The sequence below is a fragment of the Bombyx mori genome, chromosome 8, assembly GCF_030269925.1.
Source record: "Bombyx mori chromosome 8, ASM3026992v2".
Classification (NCBI taxonomy): Eukaryota; Metazoa; Arthropoda; class Insecta; order Lepidoptera; family Bombycidae; genus Bombyx; species Bombyx mori.
In genome coordinates, this window is record NC_085114.1 from 11,661,088 (window position 1) to 11,674,669 (window position 13,582).

Here is a 13,582-nt window from a genome sequence, read left to right on the forward strand (position 1 = left end):
GTAATCCTTCAATCCTAAAAAAAAAAGATATTGGGTGGCTGGCAAGAACTGTTTTTTTATTTTTTATTGCTTAGATGGGTGGACGAGCTCACAGCCCATCCACAACGTAAATGCACCACCCACCTTGAGAATGATAGAAGCCGAGGATCATGCTTAGTGGTGTGTAATTGGAGAGGCCTATATCCAGCAGTTGACAGCTGAGTTCATTTATGGGCATAAACTCCAATCTCTTCATCTTATCATGAAAAATAAGCAAGTTCATAATTAACTCGCAATCGGAATGAAATACAATTATAAATAGACATAACTAAACCACTTTATTAAGTAGACTTAAAATCTTCTATTTAATGTGAAACATTTTCGCATTATGTCCATTATAGTTGAATCTTATGTTTCAATAAAATTGAATTTTCCACTAACACCGATAGTGTAGCATTGAAACTGTCTATATCCATTTAAATTTGCTTTGAAATACCGTTGGCTCATTCAATTGAGAAAAGTGTTCGTTAGCTAAAACAAACCTAGAATTAAGGCAGAGATTCAATGTTTTAATTTATTTCAATGATGATTTTCTAGAGTCCCATTGCATCCGTGGAGATGCTATCTCTGATTTCCTGATGAGTGTTTTATTGTTCTAAAGAAATCTGCTCAGTTCTTTTAACTCTGTTGCTGCTGATCGACCTGTATCAGCCATTCGCTTCTCAGCCAAGAATAGAAAATCCACGAAGCAATCAGGTTGCAACAGCAGGTGAATGTGACTGACTTAATGCATGCGGTTTCATTGCGTTTACCCTGGTACATACCGGTCCGGGTTTAATGTTCCAGTTTTTTAAATGTTAAGGAAACTATGGAAACAGACTTTACATGTTTTCATTAAGAGAAAGAGAGAGAGAAAGATGGAAGAATGAAGAAGGCTCTAGTAAAGGATCTATAAAGAATTTGAACATAATAGCAAACAAACAACTAGGACTGTTAGGTAAAATAAAAGTTTTCGCCGGCTTATATACATAATATAAGGCTTAACAAATGTTAAAATGAATCGCAGTCCACGCGGGTGAAGCTGTGGCGGGTAATAGATGTATTGATATAGAATATAGACAGTAATAATTGAAATGATGAATAAAGACTTTAGTTAGAAACTCTTCCAGCGATCATAGAGGGTAGTTTATCGATGGAACTTCCCTAGATCCAATAACACTGTAATGATCCGATCCTCATAGTGATGGACTGTGGTGAAAAAGATCCTTTAAAACAAAGGGCCGAGAGTGATCTTTTACTAGAATACTCATGCATACAACTTAATCAGAGGGTAGTTGAGAAAATCAGTTTCAAATAACATCATTGTGAAATCTACTATAGTCTTTCCTTTTGCTGTTCGAGATATTCGTTAGAAGTTCATTTTAGTAAAATTTCACTATTAATTTTTATTAATTTGCTCATTCTAGCGTTGACTATAACTTCTCCCGCGGTACGAAAAACATTTTACATTTCAGAAGCGTTTTCTCGGGTAAACAAAATTAATTGAAAATCGTAGAAAGTCCATCTAATTATGTTGAAATTGAATTCACAATAACCCTAAATAAACCGAAATTCCTAAACATAGACTAAGAATTCAGGTACAGTATAAAACGAACCCGTTCATTTCCATGCTAATGTTATGGTTTTCCAATATTCAAGACAAAAAGCTAGATAGATAGTAGTACTATAGGAAGAAATCGATTTATTTAATTAATTCAAGGAATGTATATTGTTTTAGATACCGTTACTCTTAATTATGATTTCCTTTTTTCGCTTTATTTTAAAATTTTAACGTCTGTATTCGTATAGCTGACCCGGCAGACTTCGTAGTGCCTCAATCGATAAATAAAAGATCTAAACTTTTGTATAAAATTAACTTAAAACAAACAAAAAGAATCCTTCCGATGAAGGACACATCAGAGGGAAAACAAAATTGTTATTTTTAATTAATTCCGAGCATATTCATATTTATTTACCTTTCAAACCTTCTCTGGACTTCCACGAATAATTCAAGACCAAAATTAGCCAAATCGGTCCAGCCGTTATCGAGTTTTAGCGAGACTAACGAACAGCAATTAATTTTTATATATATAGATTTGATCGTAAATCGAAACGTTTTGTGCGGAAAACACATCACAATTCTAATACAGGCCATTTCACAAACAGCCCATTATTTCATTTAAAAATTGAACCACGTATTTTTTGAGTGAATTGTGATGTTTCTATTCCACTGTAGAGTAGACACGTTCCGATTAAAGTGTGGAATAAAACATCCGGAAAATGGCCAGCCAGAGCGGCTCCGATGACGGGTCATTGCTCTTTTCATGAAACTTTCGAGGGCCTTTCCACAAAATACGACTGTATCTGATCGAAGACGCGTTGGATATCGGCTTTGAGCTTAGGAATTTATTTGTTCGTATAAATTTGAAATTGAGATTGAGATTGAAAAAATTGAGATTGCACAAAGCCCCGATGAAAGAAATCTCACCGCGTTAAAATCCTAGCGATCTTAGTGGCTAGTTGACATCTGAGTTACGTGATATAATTTTTTCTGAAAATCGTTACTGCAATAATTCGATTAATACATTCTCTGTTTAGCATGTGGCGTCTTTCTGTTAAAGCCAAAAATGGATAACGTTATACAGTTGAGGCCACAAGAACTTCATTGATATGTCCCTGTAATAAATTACGCAAATTTTGAGATCAGTTTCAGCATAACTTTCATTCAATCCATATTTGCAATTTCATATTGGTACTGTATTATTCTTTTGTGTAGCGCTCCCTTTTTAATAATTAATTTGAAAAATCACAGGTGACAGCTGTCAACTTAAAAAAAAACCGCAAAAATTTTTAAAACTGACATCAGCTAGTTTTTATTTTTTATTTTTATTGCTTAGATGTGTGGGTTCGTTGGAGCCTTAACAGTTCTGTTGCATACTACTACACGTAGATCGAGTGAGTTCATCACGCGATTTGGCTGTGGGTGCAAACGCTCGAGATTGAACAAATAAACGTTGCACATTTCTGTTTTAACAGATACGCCGTTGGATAATGTTATGCAAGAGTGTTTAATGCAGTGTAAACAAAATTAGTATAGTGTACGAGTGTTGTTTGAATTTTATAAATTGAATTTTAGAAGTAGTAGAGCTAATTTTAAAATGTTTGATTCGATGTTGAATAGTTCATTCAATCCTCTATTCTGATAACTATAAACGCACACTTCGTACTGATGATCTGTTTAAAATATAATGTAAGCATGTCTAACAAGTCGTCGTGGCCTAAAGAATAAGACCTCCGGTGCATTCGTATGTAGCGATGCACCGATGTTCGAATCCCGCAGGCGGGTACCAATTTTTCTAATGAAATACGTACTTAGCAAATGTTCACGATTGACTTCCACGGTGAAGGAATAACATCGTGTAATAAAAATCAAACCCGCAAAATTATAATTTGCGTAATTACTAGTTGAGGACCTCTTGTGAGCCCGCGCGGGTAGATACCGCCACCCTGCCTATTTCTGCCGTGAAGCTGTAATGCATTTCGGTTTGAAGGATGGGGCAGCCGTTGTAACTATAGAGACCTTAGAACTTATATCTCAAGGTGGGTGGCGCATTTACGTTGTAGATGTCTATGGGCTCCAGTAACCACTTAACAACAGGTGGGCTGTTAGCTCGTACATCGATCTAAGCAACTATAATTTAAAAAATTAAAATTACTTATATTGGTGAACTTTCATGGTGTTATTTCCATACAAATAATAGTTTGTCGTCTGAATAATTCATATGTTATACACGTGGTAAAAGTCGTAAAATACGTCCACTCATTAAACTATCAACTTAGAATCACAGCTGTTCTCGAATCATTTAAGACTGCAATCAAATGTATTTCTTAACCAACCAAACACCAGCATTAAAACATTATTTTTGATTACTGATTCCTTACCTAGTGCTTTAATATGAGATTATCTGTGACATGTGAAGTGGAGCACACAGCCAGTCTGCACGATAGTTTATGACCGAGTTACGGTCGAGACATAAGCATTTCCAAACTCAGCAAGCTGCCTTTATTGTTTAGCGTGCTTGTTATTTCACTTATCTTTACGACAATCACCCTGTTGATGGGGTAATCCTAGTTGTTTCATACGCTGAATCATACTTGGGATGCTCTGATTAAATTTAAGTAATTTCTATATTGCATGAAAATAGATGAAGTGTGAAATGCGAAAGAAGAAGTCCGTGTATTTTTTCTCTGTGCGTTCTAATCCTGCATATTTCGATTTTTGATTTTTAAAGAATATTTACTCAAAACTAATTTATATGGAATTTTATTTTCTAAGCGTATTAGTTTTCAAGGTTATTAGCATATACTACAAGTATATTGCAATTATTTCAGAAAACTAAATTTAAAATAAGCTAGCTTTAGTAGCACTTACTCGGTATAAAACTACATATAGAATTGACGATCACTCGAGTCACTATAGTATACTTGTAGATAGTAAGACGGACTGAGAAAAATGTTTCCAGAAAGCGATCGCTCTAACTGACTAATGGCTGAAATTAATGTAATGTGTTGTTTATTGAAACAAAATAACCAAGTTCTTGCTCTGCAAAGAATTATTTAATATATTATAATTTTATTAACTTATTTCTACACTTACAATTATTATAATTATTTTCGTTCTGCAAAGAGAAACAAAATTTAAAGCTATTGTTTCAATATTTAAACGTTTTTTTAAATCTGGAATTTTTTATTTTTTAAGAAAGCACGTTATCTTTTTGTATGCACAAAGACAGGCAGCTATTTTTCTAATAATAGAATGAACATAGCTTCCATTATAGACAATAACTAATATATAAGGAAAGTCGAAGCCAATGCGCTGGAAATTTAAATGTAATGAAGGGCCAAAAGAGCTTCATTTACATTAATGAAAAAGTAGTGAGATAGAATATAATGACCATTGATAACCTAATAGTTTATTTTTCTATATGGTCTCCGAGTCTCTCTATACACCGAGTCCAGCGCTTTTCCAAGGCTTGAATCTCTTTCGAAAAAAAAGTTTTGTCTTGGTCCTGCAAAAAGCTCTCCATCGCTTCGTTATCGTCTTCGTACCTCTTTCCCCTTAAGTATTCTTTCAATTTAGGGAACAGACAAGAATCGCTAGGCCCTAGATCTGGTGAATAAGGGTGGTCAACTAATTTGAAGCAGCCAGCTTGCTGAATGACAGACATTGCAACAGCCGACCTGTGCGCGGGTACATTGTCGTAATGATACAGCACGCACCATCGAAGTTTCCTTCTTCTTTTCTCTTTGATGTCATTCCTCAACTTGCAAATTAAAGCTACATAATATTGGGCTGTAATAGTGGTTCTACGCTCCAGGTAATCAATTAACAATATCTCTTCGGAGTCCCAAAATATAGAGGTCATAACCTAGCCAGCCGATGCCATGACACGAACCTTCTTCGGGGTCGGTGATGATGGCCGTTTACATTGCGAAGATTGCTGTTTTGTCTCGGGATCAAAATTATGGACCCATGTTTCGTCCATTGCTACGAAACGAGACAAAAAGTTTTCAGAATCTTCTTGAAACTTGTCCAACAATATCTTCAAAATGTCAAGTCGATTTTGTTTCTGACTGTCGGTTAACAGTCTCGACATCCATCTTGCGGAGACTTTTCTCATATTCAAAGATTATTTCAATACGGATTGAATACTTCCATATAAAATGCCCGTTTCTTGTTTTAAGTATCGGATGGTAACTCTTTGATCGCTCAACACAATTTTCTCGACTTTCGCAACATTTTCTTGGGTGACTGACGTCGATGGACGGCCGCAGCGTTGTTCGTCTTCCGTGCTCGATCTCCCTACACGAAATTGAGAAGCCCACCTTGCGACAGTGCAATACGCCGGAGCAGACTCTCCGAATGTTGCCTCAAAATCGCAATGAATATCTTGTGTCTTTAACTTTTTTAAAGAGAGGTAAATAATGTCTCGCACTTCGTTTTTCTCCATTTTCGAGAACACGTTCCGACACGATTTTTTTCTTTATTCATATTACAAATATGTATCTGAGCTGTGCCTGCCAGTATTTATTTATTTTCTTACCAAGGAGTATTTCGTTCTTACTATTTTTTGATTCCTCCTCGTAATGTTTCAATCTCGAATCCAACATTTAATTCGATCTTGGATTGTTGCATATGTTTCGATTCGTTTTCATATCGCAAAATATCAAAATTATAGTATTTCAATTGATGCTTAGCAATGAATTTCTCATGATATTTTTTCTCGTTTTTTATGCTGCTTTTTATTGACCACTAGTTGTGGTAGGGCGTAGTGTAAGCCCGCTGTTTCATTTATTTGTATAGCATCATATTAATACTGCATGTAAAGAAGATGTAAAGCAATATGGCCAGTTACTGTCATATTTGGCAGTTTCATAGAAAATGCCACACAAACCACACGTATTTTAACATCAAATTTCAAACCACTTTGCCCTCAGCACGTCATTACGGGTCCTCCCGTTCCGATTACCGGGGCTTTTAGGTACCTCAAGCACCGATAAACGTCCTCGCCAAACCCGTCGCTTGCGACGAAGGGCTCAACGAGTAAATTAACCCATAGGCACAGCCCACTGAGTTTCTCGCCGGATCTTCTCAGTGGGTCGCGTTTCCGATCCAGTGGTAGACTCTGCGAAGCACTGCCCTTGCTTGGGCCAGGCTTAGCAACACACCCGGTTTGAGCCCCGTGAGCTCACTTACACAACAAGGAGAAGCTGAAATAGCCTCTCAAGGCTATTAGGATAGGCAGGTAAAAAAAGACACTTAAAACACAACCTTATCACCTCAACACTCGTACCGGTAGATGCTTTCGGCCTTCCCATTTCTGCCAGCGGTAATGATGTGTTCAGGCTTGGTAGGTGGCACAGCGGTTGTACTATCTATATGAGAATTAAACCTCTTAATTCAACATGGGAAGCAGAATTCACGTTATGATTTCTGAGGGCTCCGGTAAACACTAAAGACCAGGTGGATCTCGAACTCTTTAACCGATCTATGCAATCAAAAAATAAAATATGTAAAAAAATTCCATTCAATTCTAAATAACCATTTGAAAATAGTATTTAAATGTAAATTCTATGAAAATAAAATTTATATGTAAATCCAATTTAAGAATTTTCCCAAACAAAGTCAGAATTTAGTTTGTTTTCGAGAATCCGTACGTGCGTACGTGTTTTGATTCATTTATTCATTAGACGACTACAAAATATATTTTTGATAGTGCTACGTATATTATCTTTATTAATTACGTATATTACGTATATTTACGTACGTTACCTGCGTATATTATCTGAAATACCTCTATAAATTAGATTAATTTCTACGTGACAGCCGGAAATGTTGCTAGCTAATTTTATTTTGCTGCTTAGGTAAAATTTTTCAAATCCAAAATTTTTGAATGTTAAGATGAATTTTTTATAAACTAAAAAAATATGTTTTATCCTTTTCTTGCATTTTCCGAAAAATAGAATTCAATCCACTAAATAAATTCGTAAATTAAAAAAATCCTAATTCACTTTTTAAAGGGACCGAATATACGATATTCCGAAGTTCGATACGACAATAAAGTTGTAACTCTGATGTTACAGGGAAAAATATCAATTTAGATTTTTAGAATGAAATCATTAATTTCTAGTGAAAAGGTAATTGACGGACGTCCTTGACTCCCCTATCCTTCCCGCTAGACGGGACAGCCCACGCCTCAACTGTTTTTGGAATCGAAGTTCCTTAACAAGCCTTGCAGCAAGAGCCAATTCACTAATTAATTCACAAATCAAACCCGCAAAATTATAATTTGCGCAATTACTGGTGATAGGACCTCTTGTGAGTTCGCACGGGTAGGTACCACCACCCCGCCTATTTCTGCCGTGAAGCAGTAATGCGTTTCGGTTTGAAGGGTGGGGCAGCCGTTGTAACTATACTGAAACCTTAGAACTTATATCTCAAGGTGGGTGGCGAAATTAACGTTGTATATGTCTATAGGCTCCAGTAACCACTTGACACCAGGTGGGCTGTGAGCTCGTCCACCCATCTAAGCAATCATAAAAAATAAAAAAAACTGAGTGTAATAAATATATAATATTTTTCACTAATTTATAAAATGAAACTTTTTGCTAATAATACCATTGTTTATAATTAGGTTCTTCGTTATATACAAAAAATTCAGGTTCAGGGCAAAGTAGAAGGCACCAGACCGCGTGGAAGGGTGCCCATGCGATGGACCGACCAGATCAAGTCAGCAGTTGGCGGCTGTTTGCATGAGTGTACCAGGCTCATCACAAACCGGGAGGAGTGGCGATCGCTCGTGAGGCGCATAACATCTGCCCACAGCAATGATGCTGGATGACGACCACGACCGCTCTGACAAGAGTGATACGACATACGAGTTATATAGATGTAGATTTTCCAACCCCACAGGTTTTTTGGAGTATTATATTACATGTAATATAAAAAAAACGATCGATATTTTTAGGTTCATCATGTGACGTGCCATTTTAATCACCAATCTTCTATTTCGACTACAACTCTACACGGTATGCAGTTGTTTCCGAATTTAAAGATTTCACGCTCCAACCTACTTTAAACTTGACTTCCTGTGAGACAATCCAGGTTAATGGGGTGTAATCTCACTCGAGTGTCACCGGCGTGTCTCGCAGGTGCTGGTGGAGTGGGCAGCGATCACACAGATTAGGCACGTAAATGCTTTATCTAAAGTTGCAACGTATTCCGCGCGAATCGTAACTTAATTTTTCGTGAAGTAACAGTTAGGTACTGTTGTTAATCTGTAATCGTTCTTTGTCATGTTTCCATTCCATTCATTTCCATTCATCTAAGTTCATTTGAAAAATCGTTTTGAATTGCAAAACAGTAGGTACTTCGGGAATGTTAAACAAAGAAAAATACGACGGGAAACTTTTGTATTCATAAAAGAAATGGCATGACGGGAAATCTTTTTTTCATTTGAAAACAAACGAAAAATATATATTTAAATGCATTTCTAGTTGTGAGCGCTTAAAGAACAATATAAAGCAGAAGTTAAACTATATGTCTTTATACAACTACTGGCCGTACTCGTCCGCTTCGCTGGGTTTTTAAAATTGCACAGCAGCCGTTGTGACTATACTGAGACCTTAGAACTATATCTCAAGGTGTGTGGCGCATTTACGTTGTAGATGTCTATGGGCTCCAGTAACCACTTAACATCAAGTGGGCTGTGAGCTCGTCCACACATCTAAGCAATAAAAAAAAAAAAAAAAAAAAAAAAAAAAAAAAAAAAAAAAAAAAAAAAAAATTAACATTATTATTTATTGTCATTATTATTAGGGAGTCCAACACTCATATAAATATTAGCCTATCCATTAAGTACATGTATTTTCTACACGGATACCAAGTTTCAAGTCAATCGGATGCATGGATTCAAGGATGTTCCGTTATAACTACTGAATAGTTATAACGGAACATCCTTGAAATCACTAGATTTATAATAATATATCAGTATAGATTTTATTCTTGATTATTTTCAGATAATAAATCTGATACCTATAATAAACATAACTAAACATAATGATTACAACTTTAATTGCTGACTGCAACTCTATTGCTGACTCAAAAATACAAAGATAGACAATTTAAAAACAATCTTCACAATTAAATAATAGGATCGGTTTTACGGGTCAACGTGTCGTCTGTCATATACGCCTTTGATCCGTTTGATTATTAGCTATCCTCGTCCATATAACTGTATTCGAATTAAACTGAACTGGCTTTTAAAGAGCGGATCATAAAGTGGGCTTTATTCGTATTTCCAGTATTACTATTGAAGGAAAGTCGAGCGCATTGCTTACGTGATTATCTCCGAGCTCACATCTATATATTATGTAAAAATGAATTGCTGTTCATTAGTCTAGCAAAAACTCGAGAACGGCTGGACCGATTTGGCTAATTTTGATCTTGAATTATTTGTGGAGGTCCAGAGAGGTTTTAAAATGTAGTAAATAAAATGCTCGGAATTAAATAAAAATATCAATTTTGTTTTTCCTTTGATATGTCCCCCGTCGGACGGATTCCTTTTGTATGTTATAAGTTTATTTTATACAAAAGTTTAGGTCTTTTATTTATCGATTGAGGCACTACGAAGTCTGCCGGGTCAGCTAGTATAAAATAAATGTCACGACGTTCTTGAGAAATGATGTAGAAATGTAAAAAATGCTCTGCCTTCTTACCCTTCAAGCTGGAACACAATATGAGGCAGAAAACTTATGTGATCCTACCAGTTAATAACGTTACCACTTTAATATCATCGGCTGTGATGGGTAGCATCGGATTCAGATACTTCTATACTAATAATCTATCTAAACACAGGCTACTTTTTTAAAAAAAAAAATATTTTATTTTTTTGGTTTCATGTGTGTTTTAATGTTTCCGAAGCGAAGCGAGGGCGGGTCGCTAGTATGAAATAATTATGAATCCACAATGACATTGGAAAGGCAACCTTTGAAAGAAAAAAATAAATTACCCTTCAAAGTTTAATTGTCGGTCCTATTTCGGATGTTTGATCGACCTAATTAAAACTTAACAAATGCGGGCTTCATTTCATTGCATAACATAAAATTCCTGCGTGATATTGTTTTTACATTACCATATTATATTTATTACCAGAACTGTCCCGCGGTTGCATTCGTATTAAAATTTGTGATTCATGAAAAATTAATCATGTTGCATTTTCACAATATCCGGCCAATGAACTACTATTCGATTTGTTAGGATTGATTTATAAGTAAAATGACGAAACGGCGAACACGTTATCCTATTGTTTTTGTAACATTGAAATTCGCGCTGCTATGTAGCAATATCATTACCATAATCAAAAGAACGCTAAGTCGTAACCAAGTTATAAACTTCTTTAAGCAATCTTTCACCCAAATTCTTTTCTATCCATTTTCTGCGTGATTGAGTTACATAATACATACTTTTACATTTCTTAACAGAGTTAAAGGTAAATTTTCATTACGATATTATGTCATACTATTGTTACAATCTTGTATATAGCAGTTTGTAACAGTAAATGCTTAAAGATAAATAATGCGACATATAATTTCATATATAACAATTTTAATTACATTATTACCAATTAACTTTTTTGAGATGAATTGAGTGCGAATATTATTATTGATCATGTGTTCCGGTGCGAAGGGTATGAAAGCCCTTAAACAAAACAATTAAGACTTCAAGGTTGGTGGCGGGATTCCGGAATTCATTTTGTGATTTCTTTGGGCTTCGAAAAATTTGGAGGGCACACCTAACAACTTATTCAACTCATGTTGTGATATTTACGCCCTCTTTCTTTATTTTTTCCTACCTGTTCTAGTAACCTCGGGGCTATTCTAGATTCACCGAGCTAGTAGGTGAGCTCACGGGGCTCAAACCGGAGTGTTGCTAACACTGGCCCTAGCAAGAGCAGTGCTTCGCAGAATCTACCACCGGATCGAAAACGCGATCCACTGAGAAGATCCGGCGAGAAACTCAGTGGGCTGTGTCTATGGGTAAATTTACTCGTCGAGCCCTTCGTCGGAAGCGACGGGTTCGGCGAGGACGGTGACCGGTGCCTGAGGTACCTAAAAGCACCGATAATGGATCGGGAGAATCCGCAATGACGTGGTACGACCTCTGGTAATTAATTAAATAAAAAAAATACTAAGCGGGCATTAACCTCACCTACTCATGTAGAGTAATAAAAACGAATAAATATACTTTTCAAATTCATAAATTTAGTTCAAATGAGCATTTGTGACGCATATAAATTCTCAAGGAGCTTTGGAAAACAAAATTAAGTCCATATTACATGAGTTCCGTATTATATTTAGTCAGGCGCTGTACAAGACGTTTGTGTGTCTCGTTTAATTAACTCGGAGATGTAATTAAACAAGTTCCAGGATGAAGCCGAAATGGAATACTCAGTTCTGCAATTAGGTTATCAAAAGCGTGATGTTTATCATATGTGTCGCACGAAGGTCGTAATCAACAGTATACCTAATTCGGCTAGTAACAATGCCTACGCGTTTGCAACGCATAAGATCTCAAAGACAATTTCCAAAGTCAAAGAGACATAACTAGCGTGTAGAAAAAAGATATTATGTTCGTTTGTAAAGCTGACGAACGAATGGAAATTCGACCATTGTGAATTCATCATTATTTCATAAGTATCTAGATCCGATACTACCGATTACAACCGATGATAATAAAGTGGTAACGTTATTAACTGGTAGGGTCACATAAGTTTTCTGCCTCATATTGTGTTCCAGCTTAAAGGGTAGGAAGGCACAGCATTTTTTACATTTCTACATCATTTCTCAAGAACGTCGTGGCATTTATTTTATACTAGCTGACCCGGCAGACTTCGTAGTGCCTCAATCGATAATTAAAATACCTAAACTTTTGTATAAATTAAACTTAAAACATACAAAAGGAATCCGTTCGACGGGGGACACATCAAAGAAAAAACAAAATTGATATTTTTATTTAATTCCGAGCATTTTCATATTTATCTACATTTTAAAACTTCTCTGGACCTCCACAAATAATTCATTGACACTACAAGTTTTTTTTTTTTTTTTAATTGCTGACATGTGTGGACGAGCTCACAGCCCACCTGGTGTTAAGTGGTTACTGGAGCCCATAGACATCTACAACGTAAATGCGCCACACACCTTGAGATATAGTTCTAAGGTCTCAGTATAGTCACAACGGCTGCCCCACCCTTCAAACCGAAACGCATTACTGCTTCACGGCAGAAATAGGCGGGGCGGTGGTACCTACCCGTGCGGACTCACAAGAGGTCCTACCACCAGTACTAAATTAGAGATAAAGAAAAAAATTAGAATAAAGATTTAGATTTATATCAAATTCTCATTTGTTTTGTTATTATAGGCAGAAAAAAACTGCTAGCGCTACACAGTACAAATAAGTCCTGCTACAAGTGTTTCGCGGTTTTAATTTTATCTCCACATAATTATTCCTTTATCACAGTAGACGTGATTTGATGTATGTTGAGTACAGCGGTTCAGAGTTCCGAGAACTCTCAAAAAATAATTCGTTTCCGCAAACATCGGCTTTCCTTTCATTTTTTTTGTTGACAAGCAAAACTAATATCACACGTTTTTTCTTACCGTAACCAAAGGTCAATGACCCATTTCTTTATTTAATTTATTAATGCCCTGCTTGCCGCCGTCACAAAACTTTCAGTAGAATTGAATTACGATTCAGGGAAAAATTTAGCAGTTTCGATTTGTGTTTTTGAGGTTTTCGGCATTTTCTTATCATTAAAGTATTGTTTTTGTGGCATGTGTGGTGTTGTGTGTAACAATGGCGATGGACATGACATATGACAAGGGAAAGCAAAATGAAATGGACTAAAATTATAACAGAATGGCAGCCACGTGATGGCAAAAGAAAAAGAGGTAGGCAAGCTAGAACGTGGACAGATGATATAAAGATGATTGGAGGGACAAT

The 13,582-nt window shown here is 36.0% G+C and overlaps 1 protein-coding gene across 1 annotated transcript in view; it reads right to left on the minus strand.

Moving 5' to 3' along the window:
* The window catches only part of LOC101737969 (beta-3 adrenergic receptor), a 136,561-nt gene that overhangs the window by 27,682 nt on the left and 95,297 nt on the right, over positions 1-13,582 (minus strand). The gene's annotated exons all lie outside the window — the stretch shown is intronic.